We start from the raw sequence: 22,364 nt of genomic DNA on the forward strand, positions 1-22,364 counted from the left end.
GGGCCCACAAAACATAGAAAAGTGTCAAGGAGGATCCAATCTACAATTGGATAAATAGAAGGTTCAGTAGAGCTGTTCTAGCAATGAGAGTGAACCACAAATGAATGACTTAGAAATTTTAGAAAAATAATTTCAAAATAAAAAAATTTTTAAAGATGATGTATAAGATGTACTCCTGATTTTAAAACAAAGAAGCAAGGAACTTGCAGAACTAGAACTAGGTCGAAAAATTCCGAACATAATTAAGGTTTAAGGTAAGAATTAAGATCAGAGTTAGAGTGAGATTTAAGGTTATGGCAAGAGATGACCTCAAACCAAAATCACTACATTGTTAATAGTGAAAATATAGATTATTCTTATTAAAATCAGGACCAAACAAGGATTTCTGATGAAAGTTAATTTAACTTTGCTCTATAAATATTAGTCAGTGCAATACATACGAGAAAAAATAATATAAATATACAAATGTGGGAAAGTTATTATTCTTATGTTTTATGTAATTGTATCTGTAAAAATCCAAAAGAATCACCAAAAGAATCTGAACATAAGAGAATACAGTAAAGTGACTAGTTAAAAATTAATATGGCTTTTTAAAAATATAGCAAAGAAAAATTTAAAATATATTGTTTACTCATATGAGCCATATATCCAAAATGTCAATGTACCTTTAAAAAAGATTTATCTTTATGTACACATGTATAAAATGTCCATGATATATTGTTACCTAGAAATGCAGCTATATTTAATATGATTTTATTTTTGAAAAAATTCCTAGCATCATACAAAGAAATTTTATATGTGTCCTGAAAATGTCTGGCAGAACTCATACTACATTTTTTAATAGTAACTCTCTCTGAAAAACGTAATGGAGAGTGGTGCGAGGAGTTGTTATATCTTATGTCACGAAATTTTGTATTGTTTTTATGACAACTATGTTTCTTTTATAAGGAAAATGCTTTAAAAATAAAACTACTACTTACTTTACTTTTCTCAGGGCATTACATTTTTCATAAAAGAACGTTATAAATTTTAATTATGTTTTTAATCAAGTTAACATTTTTTAACACAAGGCAAATCAGTATCACTTGCCTGTTTAAAAAAAGGAAAAACATGAGTGTTGCTTCTTAAACTGTCTTCTATATCTACTTTAAAAATTCAGATTTGCACACGCATTTTCCAATACACATTTTCCCAAACTACAAAAAAAGTTAATATTTTTGTTGCAATTATTGCTGTTATCTTTATAGTCTTATCCAAATCAATAATTCAGATATTTAAAACACATTTATGGGAAATGTTCAGTTATTACAAGGGAAAGTATAGAACGGTACAAAAACAAAAGAAAAGAATAGTTGTCTGTCTCTATAGGTCTTCCATTCCCATAACAGACTTAAAATGATATCAATTGCCCAAGAAAAGTAAAGTTAAATGAAAATTTCTTCGATTTGTTTGTGAATAAAGGACTTGAATTGCCTCAGATAAATGGGTCTCTGTTACAGTCATCTATATTAAAGTATCTGCAAGCTTTAGAACTATCAAATACTGCAAAGTCATGGTCTTAAAAGTGTTTTGATTAATAGAGATATATACACCCAACTAAGTTACCTTGCTTAAGTGAACATAATGTAATGCTGGTAATTTCCATTGTTTCTCACTTTGCCTTTTTTCAGTACTAAATTTTCTTGCACTAACTTTTAGTTCAATTGTTCTAGCTTCAGAAACAGCTAAAGAATGAAAGCCACATATTTCTATGAAATGGAGGTATATCAATTCAAAACTCAATGTTACTTAAATAAATCAAAAATTCTAAAAATTCCTCTAGACTTTCAATATAACTATTGGAAACAGCATTTATAGATTTTAACAGGCGTTGGGTGCATGATTTCTAAGAAAGCTTTATATTTGAAGTGAAAAAACACATTATCAATTCCACTGAATATCGTACTTAAAATTTTATAAATTGAATGCATATGTGTGTTAGTGTGCATTTTCATATATAGTTTTAAAGATCTGATTTAAATTTCGTCCAAGGCATTTCTTTTGTAAAGCAAAGCAAAACAAAACTAATAACTACCTTAGCAGTGGTTTTCAAGGATATTTAATAGTCAATTTATTCTGCCAAACTATGTTCTTTTAAAATTATTTGAAGCAATTATTTTACAATTATGTAATAAGTCATATTGTGTCAGAATACTCTTTGAAGAGTAAAATTTCCCCTTTTATACAGTGTGCAAATTATTTAGGAATGCATATTTCTTTCATACCTTGTTATATGCAAAATAATTTGCAAAGGACAGGTGTCATATGCAAAAATATGTGCATAAATGAAGAGAAAAACAGTCAGATGGTAACTAGGAAGTCAGAAAAAAGGAAACTCTTTTCTTCCTTATTCAATTAATGTACTAAACTCAATAAAATTATTGGAACAGAACCTTCAGTAGTGAAGAAATGAAAAATGTTCCTTGGAATGAAATAATTCTTTCAACCCAAGAGAAAATGTCATAAACTGTTGAACCACTGTCAGTGGATAAAAATTTAATCCAATTTGTCTTTTTAATTCAGTATATCAAAGGATCATTCATAATATTCATAATATTGGCTCTTGAACAGGAGAAGACTCCTTAGCATATTTTAAAATATGCAAGGGATGGAAGTCTCACAAATTACTGAACTCAGACAACTTATGTGGTTGGTAACAAAGAAGAATAAAAGTATGCACCTATTACCTGGTTAATATAGAAGAAAAAAGGGAGCAGAATTGGACAAGGTTTTTGAATAATAGTCATATTCCTCAAATCTAATAATATATATTGTTAACACTCATCTTGGTCCTTAAAAAACAAATACTTCAATTCAGGTTAATATTTATTAGTCACCATATAACATGACCCTTCTGTCACTCACGATTGCTGTGACCCTGAGCAAATAAATTTACCTCTCTCAACTTTGGTTTCCTCATTTGTGAAAATGGGGATGATGGCATTTCTGTTGTAGAACATGTGATGATTAAACAAGACCAAGCATGTGAAAGCTTTTAACCAAGCACCTGACAGACAGAAGATGGGGTAGGCAGAGTAATAAATAGTAATTTCCTTATTCACAAGGATATTGGGTGATTGAGGAGTTAACACAATTCTGCATTCTCTAAAGAAAATTTATACTCTATAAAGGAAAGATGTGAATAAGTTTATTTCTGGGAGTTTAGGGAATGGATCAGCATTTCATGTTCAGGCCATCTATCTCTCTAAAAAATCCCCTACACAGTATTTCTAAGAGCAGGCGGTTATTAGAGTGATTATTTGGGAGCTAGGTCAGAGATTTCGAAACAGGCTTACAAAACAAAGGAGAATAAAGCTGTTCATCCCCAAGTCACTTAAGTCAAATATCATTTGGCCCTAATAATTGCACCTAAAACCAAAATGACATTGGCTGTTGAAAAAATTCAGCATCTTTCTATTTTCTTTTAATATTTCTTGCCTAACCTTGCAAATTTTGAAGCTGAATTATTATTATTGTCACACTTGAAATTCTTAGAGCTTTTTTTTAATGGAAAGATCAACAGATTAAAATGTAAAACTACAGTTTGATATGGTTAGAACTGCAGGGGAAATTTAATTCATCGTTCCTGGCAGATGGTACAGAAAGTGTATAGTTAGGAACATCGTGAAAAGCACCTCTCTCTTGAAAAGCAGTGGGGGGAAGAGGTGAAGGATACCCTAAAGTAGAGGTGGTCAAAAAGGAATGAGAGGAGAGGCTTGGGGAGGGGACAAATAAGGACAGTAAAACAAGAGATAACCCAGGAAAACAAAGGTCTGTCTGACATGGTGAGTTGCAGCCTGAGCAGAATGGAGGGAGGGGGAAGGTCAGTGCGGAGCAGAAGGGGGAGAGGAGAGCATCAGGTAGCTCTTAGAATTACCTTGGCTCCAGGGAAACCTGAACTCTCGTGGGAGAGCAGGTATATTTAAGGTAGTCCAGGGAGCTTTAAAAAAAAAAAGAGGAATTGGATATCAGAAAACATTTTGTGCCACTGTAATTAGATCTCTGTGTAGGTGGAGTCGTGCCCTAAGGAATACAATGCAAGTCCTGTCATTTGAAACGTGTTGAATTAGAGAAGGAAATCTACTCCAACACTCTGAGGAATCGCTCTTATAACATCACATCTTTCATATTATGATTAAAGATTTGCAAATTCTGTGCTTTGTTTGGTGACTCAGCAGCCCACTAAACAGAGGTGCCTGGGTTAGTCTATTAGAGGGATTATTACTTGTGTTTGTATAGAAACGTTTTTTGTTTATTTTTGTTTTTAAGATCTGATGACTCTATATTTCCTTTCTTTATGCAAACCTAGCCAACTGTGAACTCAGAATCCCTCAGATAACTGGACCATCCAGTTAGGGCACTTATGCAGCCTGCATAAAGCATTGGATTAATTGGCCCTTTACATTGGACCATGTAAGGGAAAGGAATAAAACTAGGAAATAGACACCCTTGGCTGCTTCTCCTAGTTGACTTGTTATTTTCACAGCTCTCTGCAGGGTAGGCTGTTACTTTGTATTAGCTGTCATACTAAATCAGGAAATGTTTGTCACTCACCATCATGAAACATTTCATCCTCCTAGGGTCGCAGTTCGTGCAGTTTTGCATTAACAAAAAGAAACAGTGCTTCCAAATAGCCTAATATTTTTCAACGGGGGAAAGAAATAGAATGAAGCACCTAAGCAGTACTCAATTTTTCTTAGCAAACTAAAGCTACTGTGTTTTATTTTGATAAATGATGCTAACGACGTTTGGGGACTTTTACAGGTGTGTAATTCTTCATTTTACTACACTATTGTTTTCCATTATTTTCTGTTAAGGCACCTCCATGCTTTTAAACACAGTCTGTTAGACAGCCAGCTTTTCCACAGCATTGTTTTTGGCGTAATATATTTAAAAAATGAATAATCAAAGATCAGTCTATTTCAACTTCTCTTTCTTCCCATAGTGTTGCTCATCGTCAATTTTACTGTTGCAGATAGTTCAGTGAAGCAGGGGGCTTTGTCCTTTGCCCAAATTGCCAAAACTAGCAAATGTGAATTAGTTCCTTTTAGTATTTGAGTCCATATTTTGGGGTCAGATCATCTCCACTGACTTACTGGAAAAAAAGGAGGATATGAAAAACGTAGCATAAAAAAAATATCATAGGTAAACATGGCCTACCAGTGCAGTTTGGTCATGGGGGGTGTTACTTCTTGAAACTATAGAGTTTACCAGTTTGTGACAGAAACATTTCCCAAGGTCTTATTAGTGAATCAATCTGTGGAGGTGGAATACATAACATCTGGGAGTATTGTCAACATGATCTTGACCTTGAAAGTTAGTTGCCTGATGAGCACTCACGGCTTTCCCAGTCTTTTCTTCTTCATTTTGAAGAGATGGAGAACATATCAGAAAAGGCCAGCTTAAACTAGACCTCTATACTTATACTCTGTACTAAAATGTAACCAAGAATATGGACTAGGAGTCAGGTAGGGGCTCTATCTCTTTTTTTCTTTGCATCTCTTGGTCAGGTCAAGGATATTCACCGCAAATACTGACAAGTTATGGCCACACACAGGCACCACAAATGAATTCTTAAGTATGTATCTTTATGTTGTTTGTGGGGGACTATAGAAATATTGCCTACTAATTTAAAAAATTCAAATAGCTAAGATATGCGAAAAGAGTGAAAATCACTCATATTTCCTTTCCTGCCCTCTATCCCCAAAGGAAGCTGTTTGGATTATATCCATTCAGAAATGTTGTAGGGGATACATAAACATTCTATTAGGAATAGTATCATTGTGGCCATATTTTAAGCCATATTTAGAGTAAGAATGTACTCAGCCTTTCCTTGACCTTCTAATAGATTTCTTTTATGATCCTGTCACATTTTCTCATTCAAAATAGAAATAAGATGACTCTGCCAACCAATATGCGGCCCATGTTGGCAGCTGAACACTGAGTATAGACTGTTACTTTTCAACTGCATTCTAGTTTAGATTATATGCAGTCTCGAGGGTGAGACTGAAAAAGTATGGTGATAGAATGTTGTCTTTATTAGATTATCTAAACTATTGGCTTATTTGGTTTATATGCACAAAGTTAGAAGCATTTTGACATATAAAGTTTCTATCCTTTAGCATTTTCCTGAATCACAGAACAAGAAGGAACTGCAGCAATCATAGAATGCAGCTTCCTTCGTTTACCAATGTAAATGCTGAGACACAGAGCAGTCAAGAGACTTGTCTGAGATTATACAGCTCATTTAGTGGCAGGTCTAGATCAGAACACTTAGTACAGGTTACATCAATTACACATTATTGTCTGGGATGAATTGATAGCTTTCAAACTGAAGCTTCTAGAATATAGTTTGCTGGTATTACTTTTTAAAATCTGCTTTTATCTTTTTTCTTCCTAAAGGAAAACTCTGTTAATTTGCTCTACTTCTACAGCAGCTCTCACAACCGTGTGAAATATCAAGTTCCTCCCACTGTATACCTTTGATTGCTGATGGTAAAGCTTTTCTACAAATCCTAAGAAATTGTGTTTCTTCTGTGCGAATTCCCTTGTTGGCATACCGGTATTGGCGCATTCTGATCCTACACTTGTCTCTTAGTTTTATTATTCCAATAACTTCCCTTTGTCCTATTGTCAAAATGGTACATAAACTTAGCCCACAGATTATATAAAATTCGTTTCTTCACAAATTCGAAGGATTTAACTTGCTTCATAAACCTTTATTATCTAATGTTTGCCAAGCTCCCGAACTATATTTTTATAGGAAATGTAATCCCACTTGATATCAGTTTCCTTAAGGTCTCCAGGTGTTTCCAGCTCCAGATACCGGATGAGGTGGCATTCTTTATAGAAACAGTCTTCCGTGCTTACATGGTAATGCCCAGCGTCTGTCTATGCAGAGGTCACAAGAAAGAAAACTTTCCAAGACCTCATGAAAGGTTCCAGAATACCCTGAGAGGATTTAAAATTATTAAAGCTTTCCTCTCCAACTGTGGGACCTAGGTGACATTATTGGGCTGAGGTCATTTTGAATAGCGACTACAACAATGAACTTGGTAAACTATTGTCCTATCAGGTAAGATCTTGGCATTTTGTTTCTCAGAATGTTGAAAGATCTACTCTAAAGAGCCTAGAAAGTAAGGCATCTATATTTTATTATTGTCAATCACAGACTTTTCCCTCCAGGCCTGGCTGTATTTTTGAACTGTCTGCTAACAAATGACCCAGGCATGAAGAGGAATGAAGAATAAGGGAAGGCAAATTTCTGTTTATCTTATCTCTTGCCTTTAAGTACGAATGTTTTATTCACATATAATATCACAACTGACACGCTCGAGGCAACTGTAGACACCAAACTATTTACAGGCAATTATCTTAAACTGAGACTAACTTGACACCAGTGTTCTTGTTCTTGTCCTGCTGGATTTTAATTTCTCCCCTTCGTATCCTGATTCTCTGTAACTGCTTTTGACCTCTTAAATTTTGGCAGCAAGTTTGAATTCTCTTTTTAATTAATAAAAAGTGCTTACCCCTCAGCTCTACTTCTTCATATACTTCTGATTTTGAATCTCCAAAATTCATATGAGAAATTCCCCTTCCCAGCCTTTATTCCAAGTAACACAACTGGTTTGTTTAATCCATTCTAGGAGAAGGGATTTGGCTAGTCTCAGCTTTCCTCAGAAACTACTCAGTCTCTCTCTCCCTCGGCTTCAGCACCGGTCATGCCCAACAAATTTAAGATGCTCATAATCACGTCTAGAATGATCTGGAGGTTCACAAATCTGAACAATTTATTAAATATCTTTGGAGCTACTTTTTTTTTCAGTTTGGTGTACATTCAACTAATACATACAATACAGGGAGTTAAGATGTTTACTGATGTCATTTACACAAAGAACATAATCATTTTGGAATAAAGTTTACCAAATTTATAACTTCCATTTCCTGGAAAGTATATCTATTTTAACATAAAGCAATATCAGTGAAAACTGCAGAGTAAGAAAAATGTCAACCTCAGTCCGTGGAGATTCATAAAAGTATAAAAGAGTTAAGAGACAGTGGTGAAGTGCTCAGAGGTAAGGTTAAAGGAGAATCTCAAGAGACCACATATAATGGATACGGCTCTAGAAGAGGAGACACAAAGCAGGAAAATGAACCTGAGGGAGGGAAAGCACCATGTCACTGCTCTTTCCATGAGCTCAAGTCTTCCACAGCAATGTAAAGAACAAGATATGAGAGGTCCAGGAAAATTTTCTTTTATTCACTTTATCCTTTCCTCTTTTCTTCCTAGCCTTCTTCTGCAAAGAGTTTACAGGTTTGTTTTCAAGGTAGTTTTTTCCAAAATTTGTTTGGAATAAGCATGAGAATCTGAGCACATAAAACTGGGTAGAGGTAGGAACTTACTTTTAGTGATTTAGAAAGAAACCAGCAAACAAAAGGTAGATGGAAGAAGATAGAGTCCATGCTTATGCATCCATTCAACAGCTTCTTATTGAGGTCTTACTTGTACTAGACTTTGTCCAGTGCCCTGAGCATCCCAAGGTAAATAATACATTGTCCCTTGCCCCAGAGAGTATGTAGTCTAAAAGAAAGGAAGGCTCAGATAACCAAGGTCTATAATAGAGAGATGTACTGATTATAGTGATGGCAATGAGGAGAGATGAAGTTTTCTTTTTTTTCCCCAGTTTAAGAAATAATTATAAAGCAAACAAAATTTTCTGAAGTGGATCAGAGAAAGTCTCATTAAAGTTCTCATGGTAGACATTATATGGAAACGGGGAGGTAGAGAAAAAGGAAAAAGAAATTACAGAATTTTTTTTTACAGGAACACCTGCAAAAGGAACAAAGTCATGGACAACTTATAAAATCTTGAGTATTTTGTTATTTCTGAAAAATGGAATCAGAATGGGATGTGAAGTGAGATAAGACTGAAGTGTTGTCAGGGGCTAAGTAATAAAGGACCCCATAAACATGCCAAAAATTGGGGATTTATCTTGTCAGTAATGGGAAGAATTGAGAATTTTAAGCAAGCAGGACAGAATTATGTCTTGGGAAAATCTCTGGTTGTGTTATGAAGCATAAGTTGACATATATGAGATTAGATCTTGTTGTTAGATCAAATATCATTCTTAAGATGATATAACAATTTCAAAGTGAAAAGAGACAGTGATTTTACCTAGGGTAAAAGTTTGGAGGTAGGAGGATAGAACCAACATATAATTAGAAGTTAATATTGATAGGACTAATATTGATTGGTCAAATGTGGGAGGTTAAGGAAAGGAAGGACTCAGATATAATTTATAAGATTCTTGACTTGAAAGACTGGGTGGCTCATAGTTCAATGTCTTGAAATAGACAGGAATAAGTTTAGCAGAGAAGACGATGTGCTCAATTTCGGATCTATGATTGAAGTACCTATAGGACAAGAAAGGTAAGTAAAGATGTCTTATAGGCAGTTAGTACTCAAAAGAGACGTCCAGGTTGAAGATAAATATTCGGTAATCATGAGCATATAAATGGCTCTGATGTAAATATGATTGTCAAGGAAGACAGTGTGGAATAAGAAAAGAATTCTGCAGATAAGATCAACTGTTGGGAGGCAAGAGATGGGCCACTGGAAAAGACTTCTAGAATTAATAATCATGTCAATCTGGAAGATGTCATTATACTTTATTTTATAGACCTTTAATCACCTTATGGATAATTGAAAAAAAAGTCATGCAATTTTTATTCTTATCTATTCAATTATAATGAATCTAGGACAGAAATAAATATAAATTATAAGAAGACTTGCACTGGAATATCATATTATTGGTGCAAGATAAATTATGCCTCCCTGAGCTTAAAGGCTGAGTTTGGTTACTTGCGAAACTTAGCCTCTAAATTTTTTTTCATCTTATTTTTTTCTACCTTTCACTTAAAAAATTAATGTGGATATTGGAAAAATTGAAGATAATTGATGCCAGGAAAGCACAGACTGAAAGTTTTACTTTTTTCAACTTACTCTTATCTTTCCAACTCTGATAAGAAATAAAGTTATATGAGTAGATTCAAAATCCCAAAAGAGAAGAGATAGACCCATAAGAAGAACAGAAGAGTGGCATCTAGATGGGTGTCTGTATATGCGAGTCTCCCATGGAGTTCTATTCATACTAGGATTCAGATACTTCTGTGGAGACTGTGGGGCTGTCAGGGGTCTGTTTCACACAGGATCAGGGAGGGTTGTGAGAAAGAAAGAAATCCCAAGAGTAGGAGTCAGACACATAGGCTTGGCGCAGCAACAGTGTCTTAGTACTGATAACAAGGAAGATCGTAACACAAACCTTCTCATTCTTGATCCTTCAATTCGTCACCATGGACTACTTTTTGTTTAATAAGGGAAGGGGACTGTGAATAAGAGAAGTTTGTAAAAAAAATCTATAAAATATTAGAAATACAGGAATCACAGTTTTGAAATTCATAAAAGGAGCAAGCCAAAAGTAAAGGATGCATACTAGATGATACCACTTGTATGAGGAACTTAAAATAATCAAACTTATAGAAGCAGAATGTAGAATGGTGGATGCCAGGGGCTGCGTGGAGGGTAAAATGGGAGGTATTAGTCAAAGGGTACAAAGTTTCAGTTATGCAAGATGAATGAGTCCTAGAGATCTACCATACAGCATAGAGCCTATAGTTAATAACACTGTATTGTATACTTAAAAATTTGCTAAGAGGATAGTTCTCATGTTATGTTTTCTTATCACAAAATAATAATAATAATGACAAACAAAGAAGGCAGGAGGAAACTTTCAGAGGTAATGGATATGTTTATGGCATAGATTCTGTTTATGGTTTCACAGAGGTATACTTATCTCCAAACTCATCAAGTTGTATACATTTAATACGTACAGCATTTTATATGTCAATCATACCTCAATAAAGTGGTTTAAAAAAAAAGTAAAGAGAGGGGAATTCTCACTAACCAAGACCATGGTGCAGGGTTTCTGCAGAGCAGCACTGTGGTGGACATCAATAGGCACCGCAGCATGGCAGACACTGCTCATTACATCTAGCAGCCATCCCTCCATTATTCTTGTCACCAGAATGCCTATAAATTTTTTATTGGAACTATGCCCAAGCCGGCTGTAACCGTGAGGAGCAACGTTTTCAACATACTAGATTAGGTAGAGCAGAAACAAACAAACAAACAACAAAAACAAAGGGCCCTTGAAGATAGCGTTGAGTTACTACACCAAATCTGAAATCATTAATTTCCAGACTGTATGTTATATGAGATAATCCAGTGTCTTTACTATTACAGCCACCATGACTCAAGCATTCTGTTACTTGTCTTCAAAGCATTATTAACTGAAACATGGTAGCAGAAATAAGGCACCTTCAAGTTGTTTCACTGTCCTCAACAACCTGAATGACAGATGTTTGAAGCAGGTGTTTCAGGAAGCAAAGCTAGGGTAGAGGGGAGATGTATGGCAAATGCTACCTGATAAAGGAGAGGACTCTGTGGAAACAATCAAGCCACACTCTCCCCCCCAAATTTTTACTTTGATGTAAGGATTTTCAAAAGGGAGATTTCGAAGGCTGCCCAATAATCTAGGCATAACTAAAAAAATATTCTTTTGGCTGTTATTGTGATTTATCTCATGACTGTTGAAACCTAGAGAAGCAAAGGTTATGAATTGAATGGAAGAAAATCATAGTTGGCTGTTAATGAAATTACACTGTAATTAGGCTATAAGAAGAGAACATATGCTAATGAACCTAGTAAAATGTCTGCCATATAGCTACTCCTTAAATATCTATTGAATCTAACTAAAGCCTCAAGTTCCATGTTTCTTGAAGGTACTCCTAATAAACGGATCTTACCAGGAATCAAAAATATTACCCATAATTATGTCCCAGGTGTTAGTAATACAATAATTTCTTTTTTTGTTTATTATGTGACTTCCGTCCCAAGGACAGAATTAGAGAAATGGATTTGAGTGAACAATAACCTATTTGGGAAATTCAAGTAACTGGTAGGAAAGTGTGGAAGTGGTCCTGGGAAAGGAAGGCAGTCAATGAATGGTCCTCTATCAAGCCACCTACCATAGAAGGCTACTGGAGCTTAAACCCATGGGAAAATCCTAGGAAATGTGCAAAACACTTGCCTCAAAATCACTCCATCCAAGCAGCCAGTGAGTCATTGGTTGAAGAGCACTAGGGAGGAGGAAGAAGAGTGTTAATTCCCTGATACTTGCAGTTTCTGAATTAAAAAAACAACAACAAAACCTCAGGCACAGATGAAAATACTGACAACTGTCAACCAGCTTGAAAGATCTGAGGGGTGTAGGCAAGGCATGGTCAGTATGTACTACAAATGCCTTTTAATTATATCCTGCTCTGTCAGCTCCTTCTGTTTTTTCCGCTGTCCTGGAAATTTATGATACATTTGGAAGAAGAAAGTGTTGGGGTGGAAACAGAGATGAATGACAATGAGCGGATGCATTGGAAGATTGTTCACAAATGTACCCATCCTACCTTTTTTGTCTTTCTTCCTGGCAGATTAAAACTGAACCGAGTATGAGTCATCTGCCTGGGACAGGACTTCTGCGGTTCGGACAGATGCGGCGTGTGGTTTACTGCTTTCTCATTTTCCCTTTGGCTTTCTTCTTTCTCTGCTGGAGACCTTATTTACCTGACTCCTGGGTACTTAAGGCCCTCATACTGCTCTCTGGTTGCCATAAAGTTTTTTTCCCAGTGTTCTAAAATTATGTTGTTTCATGCCTTCTTCCCTCCTCTCCAATCCCCTACTTTGTCAACGTCCTCAGCCAAGAAACAAGAGACAAACTGAGTGATACAGGAGTGCACATAAAGAGGCACCTACATTAACTCTAAATGTCTGCAAATTAACTCAAATCAATTCTCCTCTCAGACTGTGTGAGAGCAGTGTGTGAAGCCAAGGGAGGAGATGTTTTTGGGAACAGAAGTTGTTCCAGCATGTCTCAAAAAAGCCCATGAAGCCATAACTCATACACTCTAATCTGATTCTATCTAGTCCCCTAAGCTGGTCTTTGAAAATGGCCTAGGCTAGGATTACAGGGAGTAAAATGCAGGTGCTGGTGCTTTCTATTCTAGGTCTGTTAAAGACAATTTTAGCTAATTTATTTCTTTGTAAAATATTATTATATTCCAGCAATGCACCCTGGTGAAACTAGCATTTTAAAATATTAATTGTTCATTTAAAAATGATCCCTATGGGGGCCAGCCCGGTGGCGCAAGTGGTTAAGTGCACGCACTATGCTGTGGCGGCCTGGGGTTCGCCAGTTCGGATCCCAGGTGTGCACCGACGCACCGCTTGACAGGCCATGCTGTGGCGGCATCCCATATAAAGTGGAGGAAGATGGGCACGGATGTTAGCCTGGGGCCAGTCTTCCTCAGCAAAAAAAATATAGAGGAGGATTGGCAGATGTTAGCACAGGGCTGATCTCCTCACAAAACAAAACAAAAAAATGATCCCTGTGTTCCACTTTGCCTGATAGGGTAGTTCCTAAGAGGAATAACAAATTTTGTGCTTGAGTCTTACCTTGTTAGGGTGGTGTGAATAATATTCGGTAATTTAACGCTCAATTTCCTGCTCTCTTTTGAAAAGGGGAAAAGGGACATTACTTGCTTTGCAATTTGCCGTTCTCTAGGGAAGAGATGGCAACTGGAACTACTTTGACTCCATCTCCCCAACCTCTGCCATCTTCCTGCTCACCTCCTATTTCTCCTCCAGAGAGAATATTGTATCTTTTTCCTCTTGAATATTTCTCTACCTGTCAATTTTCTTTTAAGAATGCATTCAAAAGAGATGAATACGTAGAGCGCAGGGGACTTTTTAGGGCAGTGAAACTATTATTATGTAATGGTGGATACATGTCATCATACATTTGTCAAAACCCATAGAATGTACTAGATAAAGAGTGAACCCTAATGTAAACCATGTGTTACGAGAGGTTTGGGGATTTGATTGGAGATGTAAAAGAAACTTTTCACTCCAAACAAATGGACTGAAGGTATATTTTATTATATAGAGGATAGTAAAAGTGATAGTCTGCAAACAGATCCGAATAGGTCAAATATTAAGAGGGAAAAACATCAGCTCGACTGGAAAGGGAAAACATCCACAGTGACTGAGATAGCAGCAGATTCAAATAGGTCATATAATAAGAGGGAAAAACATCAGATCGATCAGAAAGGGAAACACCAGATCGACTGAAGGGAAATGACACAAATCAACCAGAAAAAGAAACACCAGGTTGACCAAAAAGAGAACACCTCAGATCAGTTACTCACAACATCCATGCCTCACTGCCAGGGAGAGTCCCTTCGATTGACACAGCTGGGCGGGAATCCGATCATCAGACGTCCTGGGCCGGGCGTCCCCTCCACGGGTGAGACTCTCCACAGGCCTCGGTTTCCAGCAGTTTATATAAGTAGTTACAGAGTTTACAGAGCAAGCATTCAATGTTTCTATGCACAAATGGTTGTCAGTGGCATATGTGTACTAGGCCTCCTGGCTATCGTCCCAGCCCGGTAGTTGTGTACGTGCATTGTTTTCCCTGGTTATCATCCCAGCCCAGCACAGATGGCCAGTCTGCCCCGGGCTGTGACGCCTAAAGGACCTTGAAATTTTTACAAATTGCAACCATCTCTGTGGGAGAAAGGCCAGTTCCTGGGAAAAAGGCCAGCTCCCACCACTCAGAAAGCAGCTTTATATTTCTTTGTGTGCTGGTGGCTGTGGGTTAATGGAATGGCCAAACATGGCTGCACTCATGTCAAGACACCGTGGACTTTAACTAATAATAATGTATCAATATTGGCTCATCAATTGTAACAAATGTACTACACTAATATAAGATGTTAAAAATAGGGGGAATTGGAGGGGCTGCAGGGATGCATGAAAACTTCACATTTCACTCAAGCTTTTCTGTAAGCCTAAAACTGCTCCAAAAAAATCTATTAATTAAAAGAAAAAAGTTAAATATATCCCTCGATGACCCAGCCATTCCACTTCTAGATATTCACCCAAGAGAAATAAAAGCATATGTTCAAAGACTTTTATGTGAATGTTCATAGAGTTTTATTTCTAATAGCTTGAACTAGAAAAAACCCAAATGTCCATCAACAGATGAGTGCATAAACAAATTGTGGAAAATGCATACAACGGAAAACTACTCAGCAATAAAAAGGAATAAACTATCAAATGAATCTCAGAATAACTCTGTGCAGTAAAAGATACCAGAGGAAGTAGAGAGAGGGGTTAGGAAGCAGGTGAGGAATATTTGGGTGGTGATGGATATGTTCGTTATCTAGATTGTTGTGAAGGTTTCATGGGCATGTATACATGTAGAAATATACCAAATTGTCTATTTGAAATATGAGCAGCTTACTGTATGTCAATTACATCTCAATAAAGTTATTAAAAAATTCAAAGAACAGTACACCTTTCTTGGCCTTCCCTCCCTACCCTTGTTCTTCCCTGTATTTCCTACTCTTCCCAGACCATACACCGCTCCCTGAGATATTTATGGTGCAAAAATGTTATCTATCAATGTTTTCCTAGGTCTGGCTTTATCAATTAGGGGTTGCACAGCACAGAGAAATAATTATCGTTGTTCTCAGTACTTGAGTTAGGTCTCAGAATTTTCTCTTACTACCTTTTGAATGTTGTTAGTATACGTTGCTCTACCCTATGATCACTCTATAAGGTGAGAGAAAGAGATGCCTATAGTCCGCTACCCTACTCAAATCTTCAGCCCACCACACTGCCGCTAAATTTAGAGTTTTGTGGAGAAAGGGAATCCATGACTCAAGGGAAAGTTCAAAAAGGAGAAAAATTTAATAAAATAAGGAGTTTCCTCTGTAGCACCATTGCTCAATGTAATTTCTTATTGTATATCACTAAGATGCCAACACTACTGTTTGATCCTTTAGAGGTCAAACATAAAATGTCTAAGTTAGCCATTGCAATAATTTGCATTACCTTTTTGGAAAGAGACAGCCAGAATATATGAGCATAAGTGGAGTCTCTTCCTGTAAGCTAAGGGGAATATTTTAATCTTACTTTATTATTTTTTTATTAATTCTCTCCTTCTGAAGCAATACATTTCTTTTGACATTACCAGTAAGAAATTATTTGCAGCATGTAACACTCTATGGAATTTTATGCTAGTTAATAATGGTGCAGTGTAGTAGCTAGGAGCCCTCTCTAGAGGCAGGCTACCTGGATTTAAAGAACAGCTTGCCGGTCACCACCGTGTTAATATCCTCTGTAGGCTTTAGCATCTTTATCTGCAAAGTGGAGGAGTTAACAGAACATATCATAATAGTATTGCATTTGTTGTGACGATTAAATGAGATATGTTGAGCACAGTTTCAGGCACATCATAAGCATAAGCATAATCTTGAGCTAATGTTAATTTTTACGTTATCATAATGGCACATAACATTTGGCTACTCATGCTTGAATGACGTAATGAAACTATTTCCTCTGATAATGTGCTGATTAAAGGCATTCCTCTCTGTTCCACAAATGCTAAGCAGTAAATAACAATTGTCATCATCTCCCAGGAACTTCAGATGAAATGTCAGTGAAAACTGAACAGTGCAATCATAAACTGAGGATTTATTGTGATCATGCACATTCTCTATGCAAGGTCCAATTTATACAGTTGTAACCTAGCATTATCCAAATTGTGAAAATTGTGATACATCCTGGAAAATCTGCCCACTTATTAGAGACTTGCTGCATAATCATTTAATTATTTATTTAACAAATATATTGAGGATTTACTGCATGCCAAGCACCATTCTAAAAGCTGAAATGCAGCAGAAGCAAGGTGTACAAAATTCTCCTCTCATGAAATTTATAATCCAGAGAGGGAGGGAGACAATAACAAGTAATAATTATTAAAATTGTGATGAGTATATTGAAGAAGTATAGTTATAAAAGAGTACATAGTAAGGTATCCTAATCTAGTCTGCAAGGGTGATGTGGTTAAGAAAGCCTTTGCCCCACAAAATATGCTTTCAAACCATTACCTCATTAAATCATGTTTAAGATGACACTCTCAGGGGCCGGCCCCGTGGCTTAGCGGTTAAGTGTGCGCGCTCCGCTGCTGGCGGCCTGGGTTCGGATCCCGGGCGCGCACCGACGCACCGCTTCTCCCGCCATGCTGAGGCCACGTCCCACATACAGCAACTAGAAGGATGTGTAGCTATGTCATACAACTATCTACTGGGGCTTTGGGGGGGGGGGAAGAGGAGGATTGGCAATAGATGTTAGCTCAGAGCCAGTCTTCCTCAGCAAAAAGAGGAGGATTAGCACGGATGTTAGCTCAGGGCTGATCTTCCTCACAAAAAAAAAAAAAAAAAAGATGATACTCTCGGATTCAGCACTTATTAGCTTTGCGATTTTGGTTAACTTACTTAAATATTCTAGGCTTCAATTTCGTTGTTTCTAAAACAGGGGTAATAACATTTACTTTAAAGGGATAATGTGAAGATGAGAAAAAAGTATGTAAATTATGGGCCAATCCTAAATATTGTCTATGTGTGTATCAAGACATAACTCTTGTCTACTCTTGGAATCAGAGAGATATTTAGATTTTAAAATATTGGATTTTTTAATAATTTATCTAAATTTCATCCAGATAAATATTTATTTATTAGACAGTTGAAATTTATACTCTTCAGAACAACTGGAATAGAGATGCAATATTGTGTGGATGTGTGTGTGCATGCACATGTAGGGGCGGCTTCTACTTTCCTTAGTGTAGAAAAGGATTCTAAAATGGAATCTTATACAACTTTGGCAGTAGTAAGTGAATTATTACATAGCAATAAGGACAAATTTGGTTGAACCGTTTATCGTGAAGACCTGTTTAATCTTGATATATTAGTCAAGTGTCACTTACATACAAATATGGAGCCAATGGCATCCTAATGTGGGCAGGGGATGCATGATTCCAAAGCAGTTCTGAGCACATCTGAGAGGAGCAATAAGATGTTCTCTTCATTTAAGGAATATCAGTAAATGTATATATCTGTACGTTTTCCAACAATTCTCTCTCTGTGGGTAAGAGAGAGCCTCCAGAGTTTTGTTGTTGTTTTAATAATCACAGATAGAATCCTCTAGGATTCTCAATTTGTAGGAAATATGGGCAAAACTATTTTCCCTGGGATCAGCCTGTATTCCTAAAAGTACACCAAGACTATGTTTTAGATTAGAAAGGCTTATTATAATTCTTTATAATAATAAATAAACACTGGTTGAGTGCAGTCAACTAGAATAAAGAGTATTTACTTAAAATAAAATTGTAGTGTTATGGGGATTGGGAAAATATATTTTTCCTAGGTGGATAGAATCATTATTCACATCTTTGAACATAATATATGAGGTTAGGTGAAGTTGTATATGAGTTATAACTACTAACTAGAAAAGCTAGATTCCAATGTCTAGTCCCCATAATTTTTAAAAGGCACTTACAGTTATTAATTATGACATATTTTTAATGGATTATAAAATATGCTTACCCACCTTTTTTTTTGTCTTACTGAACACTTTCAAATTTTTTTGACTTCTTTGCCAGACATATGGCAAATTATGCCTCAATTAATATTAATTTTTTTAACTTTCCCTCTACTTAAATACAACCAGATTTTTTTCCAGATTCTTTTTTTCATCTGTAATTAAAAAGCCATCAGAAGTTAAGAATATTCTCGTGGCTAAGGGAAAAGGAGAACATTTTAAAAAGACAAAGTCCACATAAATTTTTTAAAAGGAGAAAGCAAATTTATTTTAAAATTATGTCTAATTATTAAGATAATAAGCAGATCAGAAGCAGGATTTTCAAAAAAATACTAAAACAGGTTGCTGTTGCTTATGCAAAAACTATAACATTGGATTATGGGGTTTGTAACATAAATAGATGTAAAATATGTGAAACAAATAGTACAAAAAATGGAGAGGTGGGAGGGTTATAGAAATATACAGAGAGAAACATATAAAAAGCAAGACCTAAATATATGCCGTCAACATGAAATGCACTTTAAATTTAAAGATTTAGAGAGGTTGAAATAAAAGTATGAAAAGAGATATACCATGCAAATGGCATAAGAAAGGCAGTGTGGTTATATTAATATCAGATAGAGTAGACTTTAAGATACACGTTGTATTCCCAATGGTAAACAAGGTTATTTGAGGATGATACAAGATTAAATTATTCAGAAAGACTGTACAATCATAAGTGTTTATATACCTAAATAAAAAAATTCAAAATATATGAGGGAAAAAATTGTCAGATTTAAACTTAGAAACAGAAAAATTCATAATGGTAGTTGTAGATATTTATGCCCCTTTATCACTAATAATTGATAAAATGACTAGACAAAACATCAATAAGTGCACAGAAGATTTCAATGACATTATCAACTACTTTGACTTACTTGATTTATTTCATATTTATATAATACTTTGACCAACGATAGACATCCTGTAGAAAAGAATAGACATTCTTTTCCAAGGCACGTAGACTAGTCACCAATATAGAACATATAGTAGGTCATAAAATGTCTCAACACATTTAAAAAAAATAAATAAATATTAAGAGTATTTATCTGATCACAACCAGAACTAACAAAATAAGAAACAGAAAATCTATAGCTACTAAAGAAATTGAATATGTAATTATAAACTGTCATTCAAAAAGAATTTGACCTCATGTTACATGCTTTCATGATAAAAACACTCAGCAAATTAGGAATAGATAAGGCAAGGATATCAGTTTTCATCACTTTTATTAACAGTGAACTGAAGTCTTGACCAATAAAAGTTCAATAAAAAAATAAAAGAAATAAAGGATAAGAGATTGGCAAGAAGTAAAATCATTACTATTTGATTGTTTGCATAAAGAATTCTAAGAAATCTACTAGGCAAATATTAGAACCAATAAGTGGATATACTGATATTGCTGAATACAAGGTCAATTTATGTAGTAGGCAGAATTGTAAGATGATCCTAAGATTCCCATCCATTGATGTATACACACTTTCTCCCAGTCATTAAAGGAAACCCTAATCTCAGTGCTGCTACGAAGGAATTTCGCAGATGTACTTAAAATCTCAAATAGTTATCCTTAAAATAGAGAGATTATACTAGTGGGTCTAGTGAGGCCTTAAATGAGACAGGACTCTTGCTGGTGAGAGAGATTCAAAGCATGAGAGTGATTTGACGGGAGGGAGAGTCTCCATTTTGAGAATGGATGGGGGTCACATAGCAAGGAACGTGAGCATCCTCTAAGAACTTGGAGCCATGTCCAGTGGAAAGCCAGCAAGGAAACAGAACCTGAGTCTTAGAAATGCATGGAACTGAAGTATGCCCGCAACCTAAATGATCTTGGAAGTGGATTCTTCCCTCGAGGCTCCAGACAAAAACTCAGTATAGCTGGCACCTTGATTTCAACCTTAGAAAACCCTGAGAAGAGGAGTCAGCTATGCCATGCCTGGGCTTCTTACCTATAGAACTGAGAGAGAATAAATGGGTGTTGTTTTAAATCACTAGGTTTGTAGCAATTTGTTATACCACAATAGAAAACTAATACAATATAAAAAATATATTGTGATCCTACATACTAGAAGCAAATAATTGGAGAATAAAATTAAGAAAAAACAATCCCGTTTTGTAGTAGTATCAACAAATGTTTGGAAATAAATTTAAGAGAAGAAGTATAAGACCTCTATACTAATAACAGCAAAATATTACTGAGAGAAACTAAAGACTAAATTAATGGCACTATCTATATATAGTGCCATTCATGAACATGAGTTCATGAATTTTGAGAATTAATTGTTAAGATGTCAATCCCCTCAAAATTAGTCTATAATTTCAATGTGACCCTGAGTAAAATCTCAACAGAATTTTTTTTGGTAGAATTTGGCAGGTTTATTTTAAATTTACATTGATATGCAAAGGACTAAGAGTAGTGTATTTAAAATACACTACACAGTATTTAAAATAATGTGGCGTAGGCATAAGTATAAACAAATAGATCAGTGGAGGGAAAAGAGGATCTGGAAACAGACCCAGAGGTAGTTGACTTTCAACAAAGATGCCAAGACAATTCAATAGGAAGGGATAGTCTTTTCAATAAATAATGCAGGATAAACAAGAAAAAAAAATGAATCTCGGGGCCGGCCTGGTGGAGCAAGTGGTCAAGTGTGCGCGCTCCGCTGCGGCCGCCCAGGGTTCGCCGGTTCGGATCCGGGCGCGCACCGAAGCACCACTTGTCAGGCCATGCTGTGGCGGCGTCCCATATAAAGTGGAGGAAGATGGGCACGGATGTTAGCCCAGGGCCAGTCTTCATCAGCGAAAAAAAAAGGAGGATTGGCAGATGTTAGCACAGGGCTGATCTTCCTCACAAAATAAATGAATCTCCACTCCTACCCTACAGCAAATTAATTTGAGATAGATCATAGACCTAAAGATAAACACTAAAACTACAATGCTTAGTAAAAAGTATACATCAGGGAATATATTTATGACCTGAGACAGGCAAAACTTTCTCAGAGGGGTACAAAAAGCACCAACCATAAAATGAAATACAATAAACAGGATTCCATCACAATTAAATATTCAGCTTATTAAAATACATCATTAAGAGAATGAAAAAGCAGTACAAACTGGAAGAAAGTATTCTCAGTAAGTACTCTTGTACTTAGACTATATAAAGAATTTCTAAAAGTCAATAACAAAAAGGCAAACAAATCAACTAAAAATGGGAAAACTTCACAAAAGAAGAAGAATGGCTAAATAAACATATAAAAATGTGTTCAAAACCATTAGTCATCAGTAAACATCAAAGCAAAACCAAAATGAGATACTATATCACGTGTACTAAAATGGTTAAAATTGAAATGACTAAGTCTATGTCAAATTTAATGAAAGTGCAGAGTACCTGAAACATTCATTACTGGCGGAGGTATAAAATTGTGCAACTATTTTGAATAATATTTTGGCAACTTCTTTTAAAGTTAAATATGTACTTACCCTATGACCCACTGATACTACTTCTAGAGAGAAATGAAATATATGTCCATTAAAAGACGGTTTTATTTTTACTGTCCCCAAACTGGAAACAACACAAATTTCCAATTAACATGAAAGTAAATAAACAAATGCTGAAATATTCAGTCAGTAGAATACTCCTCAGTAATGAACAAAAGTGAATGAACAGCAGGTTTATAAAACTACATTGATGAATCACCAAAACATTTTGTTAAGCAGAAGCCAGACACAAAAAAGT

The sequence above is a fragment of the Diceros bicornis genome, chromosome 10 (assembly GCF_020826845.1).
Source record: "Diceros bicornis minor isolate mBicDic1 chromosome 10, mDicBic1.mat.cur, whole genome shotgun sequence".
Taxonomy (NCBI): domain Eukaryota; kingdom Metazoa; phylum Chordata; class Mammalia; order Perissodactyla; family Rhinocerotidae; genus Diceros; species Diceros bicornis.